This window comes from Silurus meridionalis, chromosome 19, assembly GCF_014805685.1.
Source record: "Silurus meridionalis isolate SWU-2019-XX chromosome 19, ASM1480568v1, whole genome shotgun sequence".
Lineage (NCBI taxonomy): Eukaryota > Metazoa > Chordata > Actinopteri > Siluriformes > Siluridae > Silurus > Silurus meridionalis.
The window spans coordinates 13,448,573-13,472,543 of NC_060902.1; the positions used below are offsets into that span (position 1 = coordinate 13,448,573).

Here is a 23,971-nt window from a genome sequence, read left to right on the forward strand (position 1 = left end):
CCTCCTCTGCATGTCCAAACCATCTCACTCTCGCCTCCCTCACCATGTCTCCAAAACGTCCTACATGCGCAGTTCTTCTAATAAACCAGTTTTTAATCCTGTCCATCCTCGTCACTCGCAATGAAAATCTTAGCACCTACATTTCTGCCACCTCCAGCTGCAAATGCTGTCTTTAAGTCAACCTAAAACAATGATAAATATCACTGCAAATGTATGCAACAAATAATGAAGAAGGAGAAAAAAAAAAGCAAAAAAAAAGGCAAAAGAAAGTTCTCAAATCAAGCACTAATTTATATAATCAGAATCAGATGAGGTTCAAGTCCAGTCAAGTTTTAGGGCACTTTAAATAATTGCATGTTTGAAGCATGTGCTAAACATGCATACTTTTACCCGAACGATGAAGTGGACGACAAATGAGGACCAGAAACTGCAGTGTGACATAAAAATTTTTTATAAAGTTTTTTATGGATGAAAGTGAGCACACGACGCACACTTCTCGTATGACCACATGAGACTAATGCTCCATTACAAAGCGTAGTCTTACACAGCTTAGTATCACTGTATAGTATAAGCCATACATCAAATATACCAAACATTCAAAGTGAACAAAATTCAAAGTGAAAGGAATCAGATGGAGGAAAAGGAAGGAGAAAATGTTTGTGTCGCTCTGTGTGTGTCCTGCTGTGGTGTGGAGAAGTGGCTCATTGAGGCCCAGAATAACTGGGACATTCTGGCAGAGCCTGAAATACTGCATGAAATGTGAGCTGAGGCACACACTCCGAACAACAAACCTCTCGCACACTTACAAACACACACAAGCAAAAACTGCCATCCTCGGGCAAAACCTCTGGAAACAATGTTCTGTCTTTTTCCGTCTCAACCAAGACGAAGAGCACGATAAACAAGTGGCTGAAAAATAGGAACTAGTTTGGCAAGGACACTGGACACCTAATCAAGTGTCACTCAATATGACCTGTCATAACTCATCTGCATCGAAAATAAAAGGAAAATGTCAGCGGGCGATTAAAAAATGTAAAAAAAAAAAGACAAATGACTGCAATCCAGCATGTGCCCAACATGTGAATACAAGAGCAGGTTATAAAATGGCTTTATTACTGAACCCCTCCAAACACACACACACACACACACACACACACACACACACACACACACACACACACACACACACACACAAGTGCAACTTTAGTGAAATGACTCAGTGAACTTGCTAAATTAACTGTGCTGTACTCTAAATACAATAAAATAATTTTTATTGGTCTTTTCTGAAAGGTTTTGACATAAAAGAGGCATTACAATGTATTACTAATTATTACTGCCATCTGTAAATGTAAAAAAAAACAAAAAAAAAAACAGTAAATAAACATACTAAAATTCCAAATTGTATTACAACTCTAAATCCTGAAGGAGTTTTTATCTTAAGATTGGTGAGGGAACTTGTGTTTATAGCTGCTACAACATAAGCGGTAATAGATATTTTGTAGATGTTCTATAACATTAAATGTAATAATAATAAAAAAAAAAAAGAAGAAATGGCATTCCTTAAAAAATAATAACTTGTTAGGCATCGTCAGTCTGCTGTAGTATAAGAGGAAAAAAAAAAAAAAAAACACTTTCATTGGAAAATAACAAAGTTTCACTTTGAGTTTTACTCATTACACAACAGCAGCATTTTAATGAGGCGAATAAAAAACATGCTTGAAAACACATGAATAAAGTGTCAACGTATAATTTTAACTTATTTACTATCTTAATATATTATTAACATATAATTTTGTAATGTATTTAAATATATATTGAATGAACAGATGCAGAAAGCACTATGCTTTTCATCCCAAGCCAGTTATTAACAGATCAGAAAGTTCTAACAATCCATCATCTTATAACTGGATGTCGTTTCAGAATTTAACTACTGCACCGTGGCTCAACGGAGATCCAGAACAATGGTGACATCGAGTATACAGCCTTTTTTCATGATGGATGAGGATCATAATGTGTTTTAAAAGCAGCAAGTTATTATATTGGGGGAAAAAATATTTTAACAAAAAAAAAAAAAAAAATCCTGATACAAAAAAACCCCTGAATCCAATAGTGGGATGCCTAGAGATTTGCACCTCTAATTTCTAGTTATAGTGACTGCAATATGTACGATATATTAAAAACAAGTGAATCCCTGATGCGACAGCGTTACAGATTGGTCTGCGTTATACAGCAAACTTCTTTCAAGGTTGTTGGATCATATGAACGCGGCAATTCGTCAAACACATTAAACATTCACGTGGAGGGTCCGAATCTGGTCAGGTTCCTCAAAGCAAACGATAAAACCAATTTACTTACAGGGCTCATTTACATACTGCAACCTTATGTGGTACGAGTACTGCAAAGGCCAATTATGTGATAACAATTAAGTAGGAATAAAACCCTTGGGACCAGGCTACAATCTCCCAATGTTATAAAAACGTAATTACTTAAAGGTATTCAAATGGCATGCACTTTTAACTGCTTATATTTACATCCCATGTTCTGGAACATCCATGAAACAATATCATCATTTACACTATAACGACTATTTACAGTCGTCTCCTCACCAGCATATCCTGTTTTCTTTCTTGTAAAGATCATGAAACAAAAAAAAAAAACAGAGCCTATCCACCATTCTGGCAAAAAAATTAAGCTAGAGCATAATGAAGTACCTACAGTGGAGAGTCCGTGCAATAAGTGTTGAATAAACATCTTAGAAGTATCTACACCACATCAACATTTACCCTTTCTAACTGCAGGCACAAAAGACACAATAACATATACAGCATGAAATAGTATAAACTGACGTTTCCTTTCTAGCCTATTGTCAGGGCTGCTGTTGGAGAAAAAGGAACGATCACGGTCTGTCCAATCAGATTTGAGTAGTCAACAGCGTTGCGGTATAACAAATGATATACGTCATAGGCTGCTGAACACGCTCGCACGTGTCTGCAATTTAGTGCATAAAAATGTAAAAGAAAAAAAAAAAACGCATCTCAGTGGCCAGAGGTCTGCATCTGGAGAGGAAGGAGGAGGTAAGCGTGTCACATCCATATTTCCCTATACTGATTGGTCGTGCATAAAAAGCAAGTTAGAACAACCCCCCTTCTCTCTCTCTCTCTCTCTGTCTTGAAAAGGCACATGCTGGCCTCTCCTCTCTCCTTCTACTAGCCAAGCTAAAACTGCAGACGGCAAGTAAAAAAAAAAGAAAAAAAAAAAAGGGGGGGGGGGGGAGCAAACCTGGTATAATCACCCCTGCATGAAAGAGGGAGTAATAGACAGATAAAGAGATGTAGGGAGAGGAAAGGGGGATGGCAAAAGGCAAGAGTCTATTTTATGCAGATTCATTCATTAATCTATGACAGAGGCTGCTTTCATCAGGCTGACAGGAGAAAGAGACAAGGAGAGAAAGAGAGAGAGAGAGAGAGAGAGAGAGAGAGAGAGAGAGAGAGAGAAAGGGTGAGAGAATTGGAAAAAGCAGAAGAGAAAAGGGCAGCAGGATGGAAAAAAAAAAAAGAGAAAGCGGAAAGAAGGGGGAAAAAACGAGGGGAATGATGCATTCAAACAGAGCAGCTTACTGCCTTCAGTTTTACCCAGTGAGCTAATGTAGCATTACTTCTTTTACACACACGTGTGCGTGCGCGCACACACACACACACACACACACACACACACACACACACACACACACACACACACACACACACACACACACACACGGGCAAGCAAATGGAAAAGGCAGAGGGTGGGCCTCTTTTTCCTCATAAAAAGCCCATTTTAAGAGCTTTGCTTCACTCTGAAAAACATCCATGGCTTTTTGAACCTGTACAGGAGAGGGAGAATAGAGAGTTGGTGGGGAAGAGAGAAAGAGAGAAAAACTGAGTGGGGTGAGTGAGAACTGCACCGAGAGTATAGTGCGAATTAAAAACACTGCATTTCTGCTCTCTCTTACTTTCTTTTTTTCTTTTCCATAGAGTCAGTGTTGACGGCTCTGGTGCTGAAAGGTTCTTATTCATTTCAGAGTAGTTGTTCCTTGTTCCCTCGTTCTCCCCTCATGCTCACTCTCTCTCTCTCTCTCTCTGTCGTAGGGAGCGTGTCCTCGGCTCCTCGCTGGCGCTGGGCGTTCCTGCATGCCTCCTGCAGGGTCAAAAGTTTACCGTGGTTTTAATTTCACCTTTCCTCAGCCAATAGCAGTGAGGCGCATAACCTCTGACCCTTGAATTCCACTGGCAGGAAGGGTGCGCTCTCTCTCTCTCTCTCCTTCCCACACACTGCTGTCTTTACCTTTTCTTTTAGCACTGTGCGTCTTTCTCTTGCTCAAGGTCACATTTGTTTTGAAACAACTAAAGAAAAAAGGGCTAAAAACAATGCAAGGATTTTGCCACACAACCAATAATGAAGCTCTGCTTGCTTTATGACAGCATGAAAAAAAAGTGTTTGGTTTATAAAGTCCAATGGCTGATATTTATGATTAATGGACACCTGATACCAGTGCCATCACCTGTAACTAATAAAAAATAAAATTAAAAATTAATCACATTTGCAAAATGCAAACCCGCAGCCCCAAGATATATCATATTCATCTTATTCCCTGTTGGGTTTGTTTTCTTATCTCATTCAGCAGCTGCTCCAATGTGGGATCCAACCGCGTGCTTTCAACCTCTTTATCATCCCTATTCACAAATCGAATTATTTAGTTTTCATAGCGAAGTGAGCCGAATGCCCTTCGCCGACCCTGTGGGAGTGACCTCAGCCCGTAACTCCCCCTCTCCGTTCTTGAGCTTGAAGGCAAGCTAACACTATTAAAAGCGTGTTTAAATGACTTATGAACGCTGAGCGAACAGAAGGGTCGCGAGGGGCAGGAGCCCTTGGGAACACGAGCGACAGATCCTCAGCTACCGAACACGCAGATGCGGTGACTAACGTTAAACCAAATCGAGTTTACACCACCGATATGGTCGGAAATGTATTAAACGTTTTCTTTGAACCTTTTAAGGGCGAGTTTTGGTTCCTGCTTGGAAATTAATTGAGGCACAAGGAAGCAGTCAGCTGGCACAAAGCTATGCAAAGTGCACCTCCAGAAACCAGTGGGGAATTTGTAATTCTCTTATCATATGGCCATAATGTGTACGAGCGAAGGGTTAAGCAAAGGTTAACACACGCACACTGACCACTCACTATACCACTCAAAAACAACGAGCGCTAATCCTCACAATAATGCTAAAGGCAAAATCACAGATTTTTACATGCTATTTGTTTTAGACAACTATATTCAACTGAAAGATGACAATATCTAGTATTATAGAAGACTAAACGGTGTTTTTTTTTTTTTTTTTTTTTACAGACTAAACCCAAGATTAATGACTTAGTCTTGAGGCATTGGAAATTCATGGCTCTTATATAAAATGGGTAAAGTACAAAAAAGTGCAAGCCAAACATTTTCAATACAGACAAACAGCTAATTTCTCATTAAAAGAATAAGGTTATTTGCCCATACTCAAGTTTTTATTTCTAATTTACTAATAAAAACCAGCTAAAAATTGTGCATTATTGCTTAACGTCAATGAACTACATAAAACTCTGCTCAGTGATTGGACTCTTTCCTATCCACCCATCTTGGAAGTTGCATAACTGCATGATTTGTTTGAGTTCGCAGTAGAACAGCAGAGCTTTCCGGAGCTAACAGAAGCTGTGACACGACGGCCACCACTCAGCACTATCGCTAAGATAATGAGGCAGGTTAAAGGGCGAGTGGTTTTGTTGGGCTTTTTTCGGCTCTGCTTCCAGATAACCCCTGACCCGTGGTGGAGATGCATGCTGCTGACGATGCAGGGCCGGATGCTAGGTGAAGTGAGCCGTGGCACTGTTTGGTTAGATGGCAGATCAAGACAAGCCTAGGTGAAGGGTCAGAGGGTCAGATATCCCTGTTGTGGACACCTCACTTTTGTTTGGATTTTAAATGGATCACCTTTGTAACAAAGAAAAGGTGGCAAGATGATGAGAGAAGAGAAACATTATCGAGAATGTAAACACCAATTAGGCATTCACAGTTAATCTGGTATATGATTGAATGGCAGTAATGACAGCCTTGAGGTGATAAGGGGTAGACATTTTTTCCTTTTTTTATATTTGGATATTCGTTATATGAACTGTATCGGAGAGACTTAAAAAACTAAGATTTAAATAACTATATAAATAGTTTACTATACAATATATTTAAGGTACTTGGTTTATTCTGTGATGTGTTTCAATCCTGTCACAAAAAGCCAGGATACGGTCTTATCTGGGCAGAAAAGCTAATGAGTGACAGAGTAAACATGTCACGTACACGGCGTACCAGGTATGACGTGCAACAACGTACGATTACAGAATCCGTGATGCTTGTTCCTCTTTAATAAAACAGCTCAACAAGAAAATGTTCAAACTGCTTTATTCTTTTAATACATATACCTTTAGTATAACTGTGTCACTAATAATTTTAGCACGACCATCAAAAACAAGAGCGCTCCAATGCTTTTCATGAGGTATTTCTGAAAAGAAGACCACACGTTCAGCTTGAATATATAAGTTATTTTTACAGACAATATGGACACCTGACTGTAAGATTCGTAGATGCTTTCTGATCGTCCCATTCCACAGCCGGTTCCCATTTACTGGTAAAAATAACTAGATTTTGGAGTGTGTTTGTGGAGAATTGTGTTCATTCAGCCACAAGGGCATTAGCAAAGCTAGGTACTGATGCAGGGTGAGGAGGCCTGGGATGCAGTCAGTGTTCTAATGCATCCCAAAGGTGTTCAGAGCTGAGGTCAAAACAGGTCTATAGCAGGTCAGTCAAGATCTTCCACTCCAAACCTTTTCATACAATATAACTTTGGAGCTGGCTTTGTGGACAGGGGCACGGTCATGCTGGAAAAGGTTTGCATCTCCAAGTTCAAGTGAAAGGACAACGTAATGCTACCGCATCCTAGGTCGACAGCTAAGCGTGCCTCCAACTTTGTGGTAGCAGTTTGGTGAAGACCCAAATAATCAAGAATAGTCAGACACGTTTGACCGTATAGTGTTGTTAACATATCTTGATTTGCCAATTTGAGCGACTATACTATAAATGCAGCATTTCAAAATAACACTATTTGCCCCCTACCACATGCAAGATCTCAGTGCTGCACATCCCTGCCAAATGTCTATGTGACTGACAGAAAAGTTACCCATAAATAACCACGGCACAACTTATTCGCATTCAGTGCAACCAACAAGACTCCCAGAGAGGCAGAGCTCACAGAGAGCACACATGTGACTAACAGTGAAAGTAAACTCGTGTAAAAAAGTTCCATGTGAACGTTTCACAGACAAATGTATTCATCTCCAATTTGATAAATGAGACCCTAAGATAACTTGTTTGTTTCCAAGAAAGGACTGCAAGTTTCCTAGCTTTTTTGTTGTTGTTTACATAGTATTAATAAAAAAAATGTAAATCTGGCAAAGATTTGCCACGCTGTTTTAGCGGTATGTGTCAGTAAGTCTCAGAAAAAGGCTTCTTCGTGTTTTTAGGCACTCGTTGTTCTCGTTACCATGACCATACCTTATTATTTAAATGAATTATAACAACATGCAACTTTAATGTAAAATGAAGTGGATTAGAGTACATCATGTTGCATTGTCTCTTACAAAGCAAGTACGGTAATTTCTCTCAGTACCAGACGCCCAAATATCCACAAGGCTGTCTGGCTGTTAATTGTACTGAAGAATCTCTTCAATGGCTCATCAACAGGGAGTTCCAACCTTGTTTCAGAAACATTTTTGAAATATACAGACATTACATTTAGATCCCCACCTTGTTTTTTTCCCCCCTTAATTACACTTCTCAGAGCTGCGATTTGCAGGAAAACAGCCAACGCCCCTCCAGAAAGAAGGTAAATCACAGAGTTCTATCAACCTAAACCACTTCTGATCATCCTGAAATTGAGGCTTGGCAATGTTTATAATGTCTGTTGACATTTTTATTTTGTGCCACAATGTTTTGATTAGATAGGAATTCAGGAGGAGGAGACTGATGGATGCGCTTTCTTTCCTTTAATTAACATCACGAAGCGCAGTGCACCGTCTGCTTCGCTGCCTTGACAACAGACCACAAACACCAGTGACATCATGGAGCCATGTCGGCGTAATAGAGACATTAGACCAGGAAGTAGGCTCGTTTACCACAGACCAACCTGTCAGATGGGCTACGTGGGTTATTTTTAGCAGCAACGCTCATGATGATGGCTTGGCAGAATCACAATCAGACCATGCTATGCAGTATACTCATTACTTGCATACAGTACTCAAATACTAGTAAAAAAAAATAGTGACATTTAACCTAAAACTTAGTGTTCCTGTTTCTGACATTCTCAGACTAGGCCATGCACCAGTCTATAAATAACAAGTGGTATTTATTATTTAAGGAAATTTCTACACGACTCCTAAATTAGCCTTAACTGCTATGGAGACATTTCTATTTGTCGAAGTTTCAATTAGATAGTGAGTCAGAAGGAAAAGGACAATTGTTGTTTACAATCTTTACACTTTCAGAAAAAACAAAAAAAAACAAATGATGTGACACACGATACTGTTCTAAAACATGTGTCATTAAATATTCATTAACATTGTTTTTTTTTTCCTAATTTAGTTCAATCTTCAATATGGCCACCGAAACCTACATACCAGTAGCTTCACTTCTTTATACACGATAATGAAGAACCGAAACTATCGTCATGAGGAAACACACTTTTTCTGCCTGGTAAAACTTGCCATTTTATACCAAGCACTTCCTGGAACAACACAGCCACATTCTCTGCATGTGTCTGTGTGTCACCCAATATTGACCCGATGACACACATCACCATATGATCGGTTCGAGAACACGATCCGGTGTCCGGATGTCTTATTTCATGGAAAAGCCAATATCTTTCTAGACTTAAAAAAAAAAAAAAAAAATGTCTGGTCCAAAGAAAATTGCAGAGAAATAAACTAGCAGATCCTGTGAGTTTCAGAAAAACAATATGGAAGGGGCAGCATGGGAAAAAAATATGCATTGATTATCTTAAACATCAAATCAACAGCACAACAAAAATCGCTCACAGATATCCAGTAGGTTTTTTTTAGTACGAATTCCATTTGCGATTTATTTTGTGTGGTGTGTTTATACATTTATACAATTATAATCTTTTGTCTAGCACTTGCTAAAATCTGCGTTTTAGAGCCTCGATTTAACCAAATTACTAAACCATTTTATTTGAATTATTCTTTGATCTATGCAACATTGTAGCTGTTTTGTGATTGGACAGCAATAATTAATGCAGGTATTATTTTCTCTATAATAAGTTGTAGAAGGCAGTGTTTACTAGGTGTAGTGTATTTAGTAGTGACATTCCGAATTGTCCTACTACTTCTTTATTCAAGTCATTTTATTGATATACTTTATTCATATGAAGGTTTACGTAAAGTAGTTCAAACATTGATCATTACTGTTATTAATGTTTTAAGTTCTAAAGGTAAAAAATAGAAAAATTACATTCCATTTTTACCTAAATGTTATATTATATAAATTCAGGGGTACTAACATTGCTAAGAATTGCAGTGTATATCCCTGCAGAACAACACACCTTTTTTTTTTTTTTTTTTTTGCATTTTCTGTGAATATGCCAAGCAGTACCAATGAGTGAACAGAGAGGCGAACGCCAATCTGAATATGTACTAATTAGCAGCACTGCCATTTTTACCGATCAAAACACGATTCTGCAATTTCCCTGGTTCTATTAGGTCTCAATCCCAAGTCTTATTTTAACAAACAATATTTAGTCTTGTGAGTGTAACTTATCATAACTCTCAGTTGAAGACTGTTAAGACTTCTGAACCAGCTTGCACTTTTAAATGTCACCTAAAAGTCTTCCGACTGCACACTACACTTCGACCTGGATTAGAGGAACTGAGGTTTTTACAGAGGGAAATTCGGAGGCTGCCGGAGCACCAGGAAGGGGGTGGGGATGCTGGCAGAATGAAAACAAGGTGGCTACTAAGCAGTTCAGAAGTTCACCCAGAGTTAACGCTCTCTCTCTCTTTCTTTCTTTCCATGCGCACTGATTGACAAAGAAAGCATCTGGTAACGTTTAGGCCGCTACTCCAAGCTTTTCTCTTCTTTTATACTGGGAGCCCGTAACATAACACAAACACACAGCTACCTTTTTACGGCAGTAACAGGAGTGGACCCCTCCTAGGGACTCATTCAGGTAAACTTGGTTTACAAGCATTCTTCAGCGGAGCAAGAGAAAGCAGAAAACGAGAGTGAAAGCGGAAAAGAATGAAGGCTTGTTCATGTCCCGCCCCACTTTCCAGAGTATAACACAACATGGTTTAGAGCATAAACAACAAACTGTTGTGCTTTATATGTACAAAAAAAACATGCCATTTGTTTGACGTAAAATGCCTCGATCACGAGAAAACCCGCCGGCTCCGTCGCGGATCATTTTTTGCGGCTTTTGACTGCACTAAACAACACGGCACATGCACAATGCATCAGGGCTTAATCTACAACAGCTGAACCTGACAATGACTCTTAAGACACTTAAAAGAAATGCACACAATCCCGTTTCTTTTCCCCGCAAAAATGAACGCTTTTTACGCATGGCCAAATTTTTTACAAAATTTTCAACCCTCCCTGTTTTTTACTGTGTACGTAAAAATTTCTATTATTTCTTGCTGTGGACTCGACAAGGCGAGCAATATGAGAGTGTTGAACATTTGACAGCAGGTTAGTTGCATTAATAATTACACCAATGACGGGTCTTCACAAGGATAGCACAACAAACCCGTGTGTGTGTGTGATGCGTCATCGGGCCTATCGTCACAAACCTGATGACCTTGAATTGTGCACGCACGAGCGTCGGCATAGCAACGGGGCTCTACACAAGCAACCGCAGCTGGACGCAACATACACATTCCTTTTAAATGCGAGCCCGCGCTGTTGTGCACTAAGGAGAGCCGTAAACTTCTGCACGCACACTCGCGAAACGATAGATCTTTCGTGACTAATAAATTAATATATATAATTAATATATATATATATATATATATATATATATATATATATATATATATATATATATATATATATATATATATATATATAAACATTATAATCAAATGTAAACTTTTGCCCTGTCACAAACCCTAGAAGTCATGTCTTATTAGGGTTTTTACTAAAACGTCAGCCATGTTTTATGAGGTGCTCTAAAGGCCAGATCTTGGAATCGGTTCTAACAAGATTCAATAGGACATTTTCCCCCCTCAGTGACCCAATGGCCCTTTGTACTACCCATAATGCACTGCAAGCACATGTTAGTTTTATCACTTTGAATTCATTAGGAAAAAAAACATTTTTACAATTACACACTGAAACAGTATAGCTTATACTTTAACATAACTAGAGAATGCTTTACCTGATGTTTGCGGTTTTATTGTTGTTTTTACACACTAACCACTAATTATTCCATTAACTACCACACCGTTCCTTCTACACCTTCATTTGTGCTGATGCTAGCAGGAAAATGGAGAAATTAGGACGCTGTGTTTACCAGTAACTCTTCTTTGTCACACAAAGCCTAATGACATGCTATTTTAGGGTGTCTCACTAATCGGACACGGTCTAACAAGAATTTCTTTTAAAGCACCAACATTTGAGATTTAACCAATTCAAATGAAGACCCAAGCATTGTCAAAGCAATCATATAACACCAACTCATAATACATTGTTGGTTGACTGGTATCTCACTTTATCACTACCTGGTGTGACTCCCTTTCGAGTCTCCTTTTCCTCAAGGTCTACCTTCTCCATGTCCCTCTGGAATGTTCATTTGGTGTCAAAATCTAGGAGGTTACAGGAATTCTAGAGGAATTCTGTAAAGCTGCTTCAAGTCAAATTCACATATGAAAAACACAAACGGTCCTAAACTCAAAACCAAGTTTTATATAATACTAGAAAGTGCGTACAGTGGTATAAGAAATGCATGTGAACGCAAACACATGAACTCAATTATAGGTGGCCACTAATAAATATGCTAATTAATGTTTAATTAAACTGTGATCGTTGTGTAGATTGGTTTATCGGGTATAACAAATCAGTTTTTAACACATGCCTGTCCCTGCACAGATAAGCAACAAACAAAACCGGCTACCGCTTCAGCTAAGTAATACTAAGGAAACTATGGCAACCACAAGATGAATCAGAGCAGAAACGCCTACCACTGATGAACGTTCATCTTGGAGGACATGGGAAGGAAAATTAAAAACTGCTCCTAGGCGAACATATTTTGTGATGCCTGGCTTTTCTTACCGAGCACCAAATGTAAACCTTGAAATAAAGATTACAAAAAATAATTATATATATAGCAGTCAAAGACAAATCTATAATACAAAGATGTATTTAAATATTTTACTGACCTTAATGTCCACCAGCTGGAGCACTACATTTGCATTTTTCTGCCATGGTAAGAAATTAGCAAACACTAAAATCCCAACACAAATATCACAACACACTGTACAAATACTGTATGGAATACGTCCTCACACAACGAGGACTTTGCGCAAAATAAAGAGGTATTGCTCTCTGTCCCACAACGAACGCCTGCCAGTCGTTCTTCTTCTTCTCCCTCTGTTTGCGGCGTTATCGAATATGAACAGCACACACAGATTTTGAAAGTTTTCTTGAATATATTTCCATTTTCTTCGTTTTATTTTGGGTGGCCGTGTACGTATCTACGAAAAAACACATACACACACAGTAATCCCCACTTTACCGCGGTTCGTATCTTGCACCCCCGGTTTATCATGGAATTGCTTTTGCCACATAACTAATCTGTTTCGCTGATTTTCCCGGTCTCTCGCTGATAGCACAATAGACCAAAAAAACGTTTTATGGAGTTTTATGTTGAAATAAATAATAAAATTATATTTATTAATTATAAAATGACGTAAAATGTTAATACAGTACTGTATACATAAAATAGCATTTTTGGGGTGGTGTCCGTTTATTGATCTATATATATCAATCAGAAACCATAGCACTAATGTCCCTGGTTGACAATTTTTTATTTCCAGTTGCATAACTATATCTGTGAATGTCTGTGCAGATTTCTGCAGTCTGTTCCCACGATGCTAGTGCTAGAGTAAACCGTAATAATAGCAATAATATTGCAGGGTTTCCACGGTCTGGATTTTGGATTCACATTTCATTTAGTGTTAAGTGGCGAAAAATAATACTGAGAAGTAGGGATGAAACGATTCCTCGAGTAACTCGACTAATTTGAATACAAAAAATCATTGCCCCGATACTTCATTTAGTCCAATTAACTAAACACGGAGAACTGCGTTTCCCCACGGACTATTATTACTGACGCACCGCTAAACTCTAGACTGCTCTGGCGTCTCATTTATAAACGTGGGATACGCTGGTTTCCAGCCCCGTTTCGTGCGTACTCAACGTTTATAAATGACTTTCCGCGCAAAGGTTGTGCGCACTATCTGTATCATCGGTTCTTTTTCTCGTCTTCTGTGTCTCCATGTTGCGTTTATGCAGGGTTTAGAGTTTACTTACAGGTGCGCATTTTCTCCTGTCAAGTTAGTTTTTTTTATAAATCACAACCTTTGCGTGGAAAGTGCCGTACGCAAAAACAAGGCTAAAAACTTAATCTTTTATACCCCTGAACAAGTAAAACACAGAAGACACTGCAGAATGAAAAATGGAGGAACGGAGAGAAAACAGCGAGGTGCAAGGAGAAGATTCATGCCAAAGAAAATAAAGTTTACAAAGTTTAGGATCATTTCAAACTAAAAGCACCATACAGCCATTTGAAATTTTGTTTATGATTGATTTGCATTTTGATGTAATGTAGCAATTAAATGCACTAAATGGGTTTAGTTTTTACAGACTGCAAATTCAGCAATAAAAATTCTTTTTTTTTTTCTTAAAAGGAAACAAATGCCATGTTCATTATAAGAGACTTGTTTTTTTCTTGTATATTTAGTATTGCTCTTCAATGAAGTACTGCTTATCCGATTATTCGAAATGATCGATGGACTAATCGGTAAAATGTTCAATTACAATAAAATGATCGATAGCAGCAGCCCTACTGATAAGAGAAAGCAACACATTATTTGTAAACAACAGGAACATTATCAAACTCCTGCTAGTTAAAAGTTTTACTTGGGTTGCATGTGAGAATCTAATGATTCTAGCGGTCTTAAACAAATGTATTTGAAGATTTGTTTGCTAACTTGTTGTGCTCATAAAACACTGCTAACAAACAAGTTCGGACTGTGTCAGAAACTGTGGAAGCAAATTTTGGAATGTGAATGCTGCTTGAACTTGTGTCTAAAAGAGGGTCATCGACTGGTGGCCTGTGTCCAGATGTGGACTAAGAAAGTTTCATTGGATCGAACCAATTGCTCCAAAAAATAATAATAAATACAGTAGTAAAACAAAAAGCACAGTTTTCTAAACTTCTGTCTCCTTCTGTAGTACCTCCTACATTGCAGATGGCATCAGCTTCAAACCCGATTCCTAAATGTGGTTATCAATAATGTCTAATTTCTCACAATCACCTGATGGTTAAGCATTAAAAGCTAACTTTCACTGCCATTTAGTTACGTGGTTTGTTTATCCAGTTCTTCGTAAAGTGGGAAATTTTCATAGCTGGACCAAAACAAATTGACCACACACACGATCTGAAAGGTCACTAAATGTAGCAATAAGAGCATCTTAAAGGGTATAACCTTAGTGATTAGTCAACCAAGATAAAACTCATAGAACGTAGCCCTGTTTTTCGAACTTGATTTACAATTCTGTTTGAGCAAGCAGAGGTTTACACTAATTCAAGCTTCACCCACAAATCCTTATTTGGTTTCCAAGCAGGAAGTGTAACTACATTCAGAACAGGAACTTAGTTACAGTAAGCAATAGAAACACTTGACAACGAGATAAAGGCTTGATTTGTAACTATTGCTGGTTTGTAGTTTTTCGCTAGCTTTCCTACGGCTGTGCGCTGGATATACGTTCAGTAATAAACAGCACGTGTGATTCGCATCACTACAGACATTCAAATAAGTGTGGAGCGAGGAAATTTTTCCAGCCAAGTTATAAGATTATGCTCACTGCTTATCAGGTCTGAAGCTGACATGAAGACAATAACAGCTTTTGGAGAACGTTTTGCTAATGCGTTAGTGCCGTTTCCAGGAGCAATTATGTTGTCGACGCAACGTAAAAGAGAATGAGAGATTTGTATGTAGTACGAGTAGTGTTTTGAAATTCACTGGAAGCACCAGATGATACCGAAAATAATACTGGCTTTCAAAAATACGTCTTTAAAAAAAAGAAATAAAAAAAGGCTAAGATCACAACAGTGGGAGAGTTTTAAGAGCCACAGTGCTCTGCAACACCTTTAACTAGCCTGAGGCAAAAAGCCACTACCAAGGCCAAGGTATCAGATTACAATTGGAACAACAATCAAGCTGTTGTTTAAGCACACTGTCATCAGCAGCCCTCCCATAGCCACACTGCACACCCTAATTTTAACACACACACACACACACACACACACACACACACACACACACACACACACAATATGCCTTCCTCTCTAGAAGCAATTGTCTCATAAGCACACCATTCTCTCTCTCTCTCTCTCTCTCTCTCTCTCTCTCTCTCTCTCTCTCGCTCGCTCACTCACAAACACACACAAACGAAAACAAGCTCTGACTCCACACTGAAAGAATGCCACCAATTCAGGCTCTCGGACGGCACTAGTGGAAAAAGTGTACGTCGACAAAAAGACAGAGTGCAAAAGAGAGGTGATGAGACATCCACGTTTTCACACTGTACTCCGATCAGCGCTGCTACGCAAACTCCAAAATATACTGTCTCGCACACTGAATTATCAAGACAACCATTGTCACCCGAAAGCACTCTCTGTCTCACTCTCTGTCTCACTCACTCTCTCTCTCTCTCTGCTACGTTTTGAGTGGGTGTGTTCCTACCGTGTTGACGCAACACCAGAAAACTGGTCTGTCTGCTGCAAGCTGAAACTACCACAGAAACCTTCGAAGTCCCTGGAGAGGGGCGCAGCGTTAATGAGTGACAGAATGCACGGCAAGCGCGCGGAGGTGGAGGAGGACGCCGCAGCCACGGACGCCCTCGGCCACCGACCCCCAGCTACAGTCAAAGAGTCTGACACAAGATTGATTCATAGTTAATGCAGCCTGACACCCCTGTGAGTGTGAGAGGGGACAGAGAGAAAAGAGGAGATAAAGGGGAGAGAAGGAGGGAGGAGGGGACTCTGCTTGCGGTCAGTGCAAGGAAGAGTTCAGAGGGTCTTTTCCCACACAGAGAGATGAGCATGGTTCACTGTGTGTGTGTGTGTGTGTGTGTGTGTGTGTGTGTGTGTGTGTGTATGCATAAGTGGACAATTACAATTCCCTTTCAATGCACAATTGCAAGAACGGCAGCAGCAAATAGTATTATAGTGAACTAAACGTAGAACGCAGTCCTTATCTGAAACTTCAGGCCAGATGGTAAATATGTAAATACATCAGACTGGAAAATCCACTCCTCCATCAAGCGGCGAGCACGACTTGAACTTTTTTCTCTTCAGAGGTGACATACATACAAGTCAAACAACTATTTAAGTACATTCTCTGTGATCCTGAAACCCCAAAGTGAATCACCGATATTTATAAAGCATGGTGTGTACACAAAGAAGAGAGAGGAGGAAAAAAAGGGGGGGTGGGAGAGACACTGCCAGTACTGTACATCTTCCTGACAGTGCTACTGTCAAGACAGAGGCAAGGCGTCATCTATCTGCACCTCCATGTTTCACTGATAAGACATAGAAAAAGACAAGAGACACACGCACACACAAACACACCGAAAACAGCCAAATGTATTTACGTTCAGAACTTATGGTACAAATCTGTCTATTATGAATTACTGAGTATAGAGGACATGGACGAGAATGAGGACAAGAATGAGGACGAGGACGCCAACCCCGAAACTCATGCCACGTCTGAAGGATGTTTACGAAAACAAATCAGTTATGGTCCAGGTTGTAAATTTTTTTTTTTTTACTGCTCAAGAACCTCAATAAACATAGGCACAACATTTTACATAACATTTTGAAGCAAACAAAAAACACCTGACCATTCACACCACACACACACACACTTTTCCCACCCATCTGTCACATGCCCTTTTGATCCCTCCCCACCAAGATAATAGAAAACCAGAACCAAAATATCTATTGCAGCAATCAAGACACGGGTGAAGTGTTCTCGTGTGTGTGTGTCCATGAGTGTATAAGTATTTACAGCTTTAAACCGGAAGTCGTGTTCAACCCACGTTCACTGCAACACTTTGTGTTTTTGTTTTTGTTTTATCAAAATTTCGAATAGAAATTAAAGTGCATTTTATCTAAACGTGACTGAAATTGGAATATGGGTATAAAAAAGGAGGAGGCGTGTGTGTGAAATAAATAAATAAAAAAAACGATCGCTGCACTTTTCTGCTGAACTTTAACTTCAGCGCGGTCGCGTGCGCGCGCGCGTGTACTCGCGTGTGCGCGCGAGCGCGTTTTAAATCGCTTTTAAAACGACAACTTCCTGGTGGAGATGAATATTAAATAATAATAATAATAATAAACAATCGTTCCGTGACCGTGATGGGAATCTGAAACCGGGTGAGGGTGAATGAGGATGAGGTGCACGGAGTAACACCGGGGTGTTTAGTGTGTATGTGTTTTTGCTGATCATCAGGAAATAAAAGAGATCATGAACGTGCACCGAATTGGAGGTGGGTGAAGTTTGTAAAGCACCCGTGCTTGGTTCTTTTTTCAGTGCTTTCACTTCTGGTGGGACAAAAAAAGCGGTGGGAAACGAAATAAGAAAAATAAACAAGATTATAATTATAATTGATGGTGGTGAAAATACACGCCGGGGGAGAAATGAAGGTACATTGTGTTAGGTGCACGAGCGATTTTTGTCTCCGCGAGTGGTCGCGAGCTTGCGCGCGGATGGGAAGCGACCTACAAACAACTGCGCGGCGTTGAAATATACAAAATGCAATCGCGTAAAACACAGCCGGAAATCGTGCAAAATAAATTAAATGTACCGTGGCGATCACTTACCGGAGGGGTCGAGTTTTTTATTTTTTAATAACGTGTCCCACTTCCAACACGCCAGTTTCCTTTAAGCCACTTCTGAACGCTCCGCCATCTTCCGCGCGAGCTGTGTTTGTTTTAAATGGGAAACACTCCCCGAGCGCACAGAGAAGCCTAGCGCCGAGACTGGCCTGGTGCATCCTGGGTAATGTGGTTCTCCACAGCTATGAGTGTAAGCACAACCCCTGGAGGAGGAACTACAAGTTCATGAACTTCCCCCTCATACAGAAAACAGCCACTAGGAGATGGGAAGTTGGAGCAATATTAGAAAAAATATATAGTACGTTTATTTTTAGCACACCCGGAGGAGCACGTAGGCCCAGGCTGTCCCCCTCTATGTTTTTGTGTGTGAATGTTTGGTTGAACTTGTTGAACTATGGGCTGAATTTTAATTAAGCATTTGATGTGCATTTTCCCTGTCTCCTGCATGCACACAAAAAGTAACAAAAATGTATGCAAATAATCTTTCCCATGCATGTAAAGAGTGTTTGCTGATACCTATTTAAATGCAATAAACCTTATACAGTTTAAGCTTATAAAAAAAGAAAGAAAGAGGGAGACACACACACAGATGTTGAAGGAGTAGGATAGGTCATTTAGGGCCCTATGGATGCTGTAGGTGTCCTCTGAAGACCAGAAGACCAGAGACGGAAGATAGCGGTGACCTCGTCTCCATGGTGAGCTCGCAGGCATACCAGTGTAGGATTTCAACTGTTGGAGAAGGAGACAGTGCTAAAGAGGGAGGAAGGGGGAGAGAGAAAGAGAGAGAGAGAGAGAGAGAGAGAGAGAGTGGACGAGGACACTGAAGGGGGAGGGGAAAGAATAGAGTGAGAGGGAGAAAAAGAGGTGTGTGAGGGGGTGTAATTAGCTCATTGCTTGCTGTTTCCTGTCATGACTGCAACACCGGCCTCTAATCACATCTCAACGAGGATGTGTGGACATGCAAATGGCATGCTGCAATGCTGGAAAATGCCATTTATATATAGAAAATTAACTGAGTGGTAAACGGAGAAAAAAAAGATGCACCCAGGGATGATCCCAGACATGTGATGACTGTCCTAAATAAATGTCAATAATTTATAAATGTATACTGCTGTCAAAAATCAGTATGTTATGTATCCGGATAGATGGCACAAAACAAATCTAGTTCAAATCTAGAGCCCTACATTTATGCTCTACTTGGGAATCTATAACAGTGTTTCCTTATCAGATACCAAAGTAGAACCCTTAGATATACCAACAACCCTTGAAGAACCCATTTTAAAAGGAGGATCAGGAGCAATAAAAATGTGAGAATCTGCAGAATAAAAGTCGAGTCTCATACTCTTACTTTCAAGCCTGGTACAATCAACTAAATATAAAATGTGTGTATGTTTGAGAGTGAGTACACCTAAATAACATTCCTCCGACACGCAGCAGAGGCCCATAGACCTGTTTGTACCCTTCCCCCATGTTCCAGCAAAAAGACTCTTAACAAACCCCCCTCGTGAGCGAGAGATGCGTTCCACATCCACACCCCCCACCTCTTTCTGCAGCCTTTGAAAGGGACAAGAGATTGGGGTTTGAAAGGACAGGAGATAGCCCCTAATCGTCTGTGTGTCTATAGATCGTCTACCTGCAAGCATCCAATCACCCGGTTCTTTAACTTCACCTCACCCTCCCACGTGAACCCTCCACACACAAACAAAAACGCACACACACACACACACACTAACAAAACACACACTCTGGCTGAAGGGTTAAGAGGTTCACATCTGATACTGACAGATACATAAAATAGGTTTGTGCATCAAGTCAGTAAAGGATTATTGTGGGTGATAAAAGTTCACTGCCTGTGTGTGTATGAATGAATGAAGTATTGCAACCATCATTCACAATTTTTTTTTGCCCCTTTAGCCCCCTGTTATATTTGAGAGGGTGTGACAAAATTGCATTTGTCCTGCCTTTAAAATGGCAAGGATTGATCTGATTGATCCTTCAGAAATCACACTGTTACATGAGTTTTTAGTTAAGAATAGACAAAATTAATATTTAATTTCTGTATTCCTTGTGTAGAGTGCTCCTGTATGTGTGTGTGTGTGTGTGTGTGTGTGTGTGTGTGTGTGTGTGTGTGTGTGTGTGTGTGTGTGTGTGTGTTTTGATTTATTAATGCAGCAGGGAGTCTCATAGACAGCTGTCCTCCTCAATTGCACACTGACAGAGCCTACGAGGTGAACAGCTTCCTCTAGTGGTCAGGTCATAATATTAGAAATCACTCAAGCACAAATACTGTATATACTGTTGTGTAGTAAATTTGGACCTGAGCAAAAAGCAGCTGTCGATGCACAATGACTGAGTTACGAGATGTACATGGATGTTTCCTTGTAAAGCACATTTTGAATTGTAATAGTGTTAATCCATTCACCAAGTGAAATAGCCAACGAGAGCAAATTCATTACAGTAACATCTCCAAAATCATAATACCCTTTATTTTGTACAAACCATGGTCATACATTAGTTATTACAATGACAGAATGGTTCTGGCAATGACTTCAGTTTCAATCCAAAAGAGAAATACGAAAAAATATTTAATGAGAAGTTGTGTCATGAATGAATAATTTAAAGCATCATGTTGTTAATTTAAGACATAATTCATTCATACAGAATTTTAATCTTAACTGATAAAATGATAAACTGATAAATGCTAAAAAATGTCAAGAAAATAACTGTACTGTATGTTTCTTGTGCCTTTTAAAAACAGCATATGCTAAAGTTACCATAATAATATCACTATAACAGTGAACCACAGCAAAAGCCTGTTGATTTCATGGGCAAGAATGTAGTTACGGTGTGAAATCATATAACTGTGTTAATATTTATATATAAATATGTAATAAACAGTTACACAAAAGATGTTTTTCTCCAAGTAAATTTGTTACAGCCGTGGAACACTAGAAGCTGTCACATTCTTCTTATAGCTATTAGCCTGGTAACTTGAGTTAAATCTATACTTCAGTTGCTTGAAAATGAGTCAGTCTGTAAATACCATGAACGTAGGTCTAATGTGTTCTGGTGGCGGAAAGAAAAAGTGGAAAGTACCGCCATATTGCAGCATGTAAACCATGGTGGTATTATGATTCACCTTTGTTAACCGTAATGTCTGTACATTGATTGTAGTACCATGATTTCGGTGCAACCCAGATGATTATGGTTTCCCTCTTGAGTCTGGTTCCTCTTAAGGTTTCTTCCTTATGCCATCTCGGGGAGTTTTTCTTAGCCACAGTCGCCACCGGCTCGCTCATCAGGGACAAACTTACACTTATAAAGAGCATTTTTTATCACCACATTATCTGTGTAAAGCTGCTTTGAGACAATGTTCATTGTTAAAAGCGCAGTACAAATAAAAATGAATTGAATTGAATTGATTCGTTTTGATATAGAAGATCCAAACATATGAAAATCTGTAGAATTATAATCAAATAAACAACTTAATGGAGGTAATAGAGCTGCACATTTAAGCACTTGAGTTATAAATTATTTGCAGCCAGCTTACAACCCCTTTAAGTATGAAATAAATCCCCCCAATACATTTTATTATTTAAATGTGTGTTCTGGTTATTTATTGGATCCATAGAACATTTTATTCTTGCATTTGGCACTAAATAAACGAACACATTAGCTCTAAGATGAACTTATTCACAGGCTGGCTCTCATTTGAGTTATGAGGTTTGGACTATACCCATTTACTTAAAGTAGATATATAATCATCTAATTTGATATAAATGGTTTGTGATTTTAAACCACAGTAACAAACCCTGACCATGCTTCAAGGACCCCAAGATGGGGACCACTGTTTAGCTCTAACCCAAAACATGATGCTTTTTTTATCCTTTGGTTGCATTTCATGTTGGTGGCTTGAGCTGGTGACTTGGCCTCAGGTGGAGGGATAAAGGATCAACAGAGTCGTGCATGAGGATCTAAAGACAGGAAAACAATACGTGCATTACAGGTTTGTGTCACTCATCAAGATTAATCTTCTGTACAGGAGAAAAATCGCGTTTTATCACGCGCGCGGTACAGTTGCAAACATTTCAGCCGCTTGACTTCAAGGCGTCTTGGCGCGCGTGCAAGCGGGAGGAAAGTTTGAGGAGTCTTACAACATCGGCTTAACCCTTTCCTTTATCCTCTATTTCCTGTATAAAACATTTCTTAATAAAAATCTGGAAAAACATTGTCACGATAGTGGATACACACTGGCTGAGGAAATGAATGGAAAATAAAGTATAGTAAAGAGAAGTAAAGTATGGCTGCTCTTGACCTGAAGGTGTTAATAATTTGGTCATATAGTAAACAAACCAGTAAGATGAACAACATTTACTGAACCCTGATACTTGTCTAATAATTTTACAACTTTAAATTGACCTGGCTTTTACTAATGTTAATAACTATTATGGTTGGGGAGGTGCATCACGTGGTCACATATAACAGCATACACACAGTGATATTAATTTATTTGTGATTGTTATTAAAACTTGATAAGACATACAATTAACAGCTCAATAATAATAATTAGAATACATTGAATTTTCGTTCATCTGGCAATGTAAAAGTATTTGACAAATGAATCTTAGAGGATTTGATACGATTTTATACGACTTGGATCAATACATGGACAACTTTGTTTAGAATGATACGACTCATTTGTAAATGGTGATAAAGTGGAGAATTGTAAGCGATATCCAAGATATAGGAACTTGCTAGTCTATTTCTTTGTTCAAACTATATCAAAATGAACTGTAAATTGTTGTATTTCCTGTTACACCTTTATTGACCACATAACTAGCTGAGTTAACGTCCATTTTGCTAGATAGTTTGCGTCATAGTTAGATATTGCTAAACACAGAAATTTCACCCAGACTAGATGTCGTCTAATTTAAATATGGTATGACATAACGAAAAACGCTTTCATTCAATACGGATTCATTTTGTTTAGATTAAAGACAAGAGTCAAAATTAGGTCTGATTTTGTTCAGACCTAATTATTCAAATTCATTAATCGAAGGCCTACAGTATTTATGTACTTATCCAAAATGTATTTATAACTTCCCTTATGTATCAAGACGCCCTCAACACACTCAGTGTGCCAAAATATTTCAAAATAGCCCTTGCACTCTGCAATCTATTCAGACTGGTTAGAGACACAGATACAGTTACATCACATAGACACTTTTATGGCCAACTTGGTGGCAACAACATAAAAAATCTTTAAAAGCCCACGTTTATCCCACTTTGCCTTGAATAATAATCATTTGAAATGCAATCTCCTAATCTATTGTCGTTTACTCTGTAACCACAGGATAGCGGATATGCTTTTGCACTGTATGTTTAGAATCATTGTCAGTAAGACTATATACAATATACTGTATTGATCTTTTATTTCTATAATAAGTTCAACCCGGGCATGAATGTGGATAGCTTCCTACTTCCTGAAAGTTAGATGATGATTAATGGCCTACTATAAAGAGCTTTTTGGACTCTTTATTGTATGTCTAAAATTCACATATGAATGTACCTAGAATATATAGAATATACATGTTTTTTATTTACAAAACCTGATACTGATAGTGTAACAGTCTGATGTATTTATTGTGCATTGTTTTTTGTGAGCATAACAGCTTTTTCCATTTTGGATTTAATAAAAGTATGTTAAAATG

At 38.9% G+C, this 23,971-nt stretch overlaps 1 protein-coding gene across 1 annotated transcript in view; it reads right to left on the reverse strand.

The window, feature by feature from the left end:
- ncoa3 (nuclear receptor coactivator 3) overlaps nt 1-18,395 on the reverse strand; it is a 34,358-nt gene extending 15,963 nt beyond the window's left edge. Inside the window, exon 1 of the mRNA XM_046875084.1 lies at nt 18,246-18,395. The gene's annotated coding sequence lies outside the window, so the exon portion shown is untranslated. The remainder of the gene's footprint in view (nt 1-18,245) is intronic.
- Nucleotides 18,396-23,971: the final 5,576 nt, after the last annotated feature.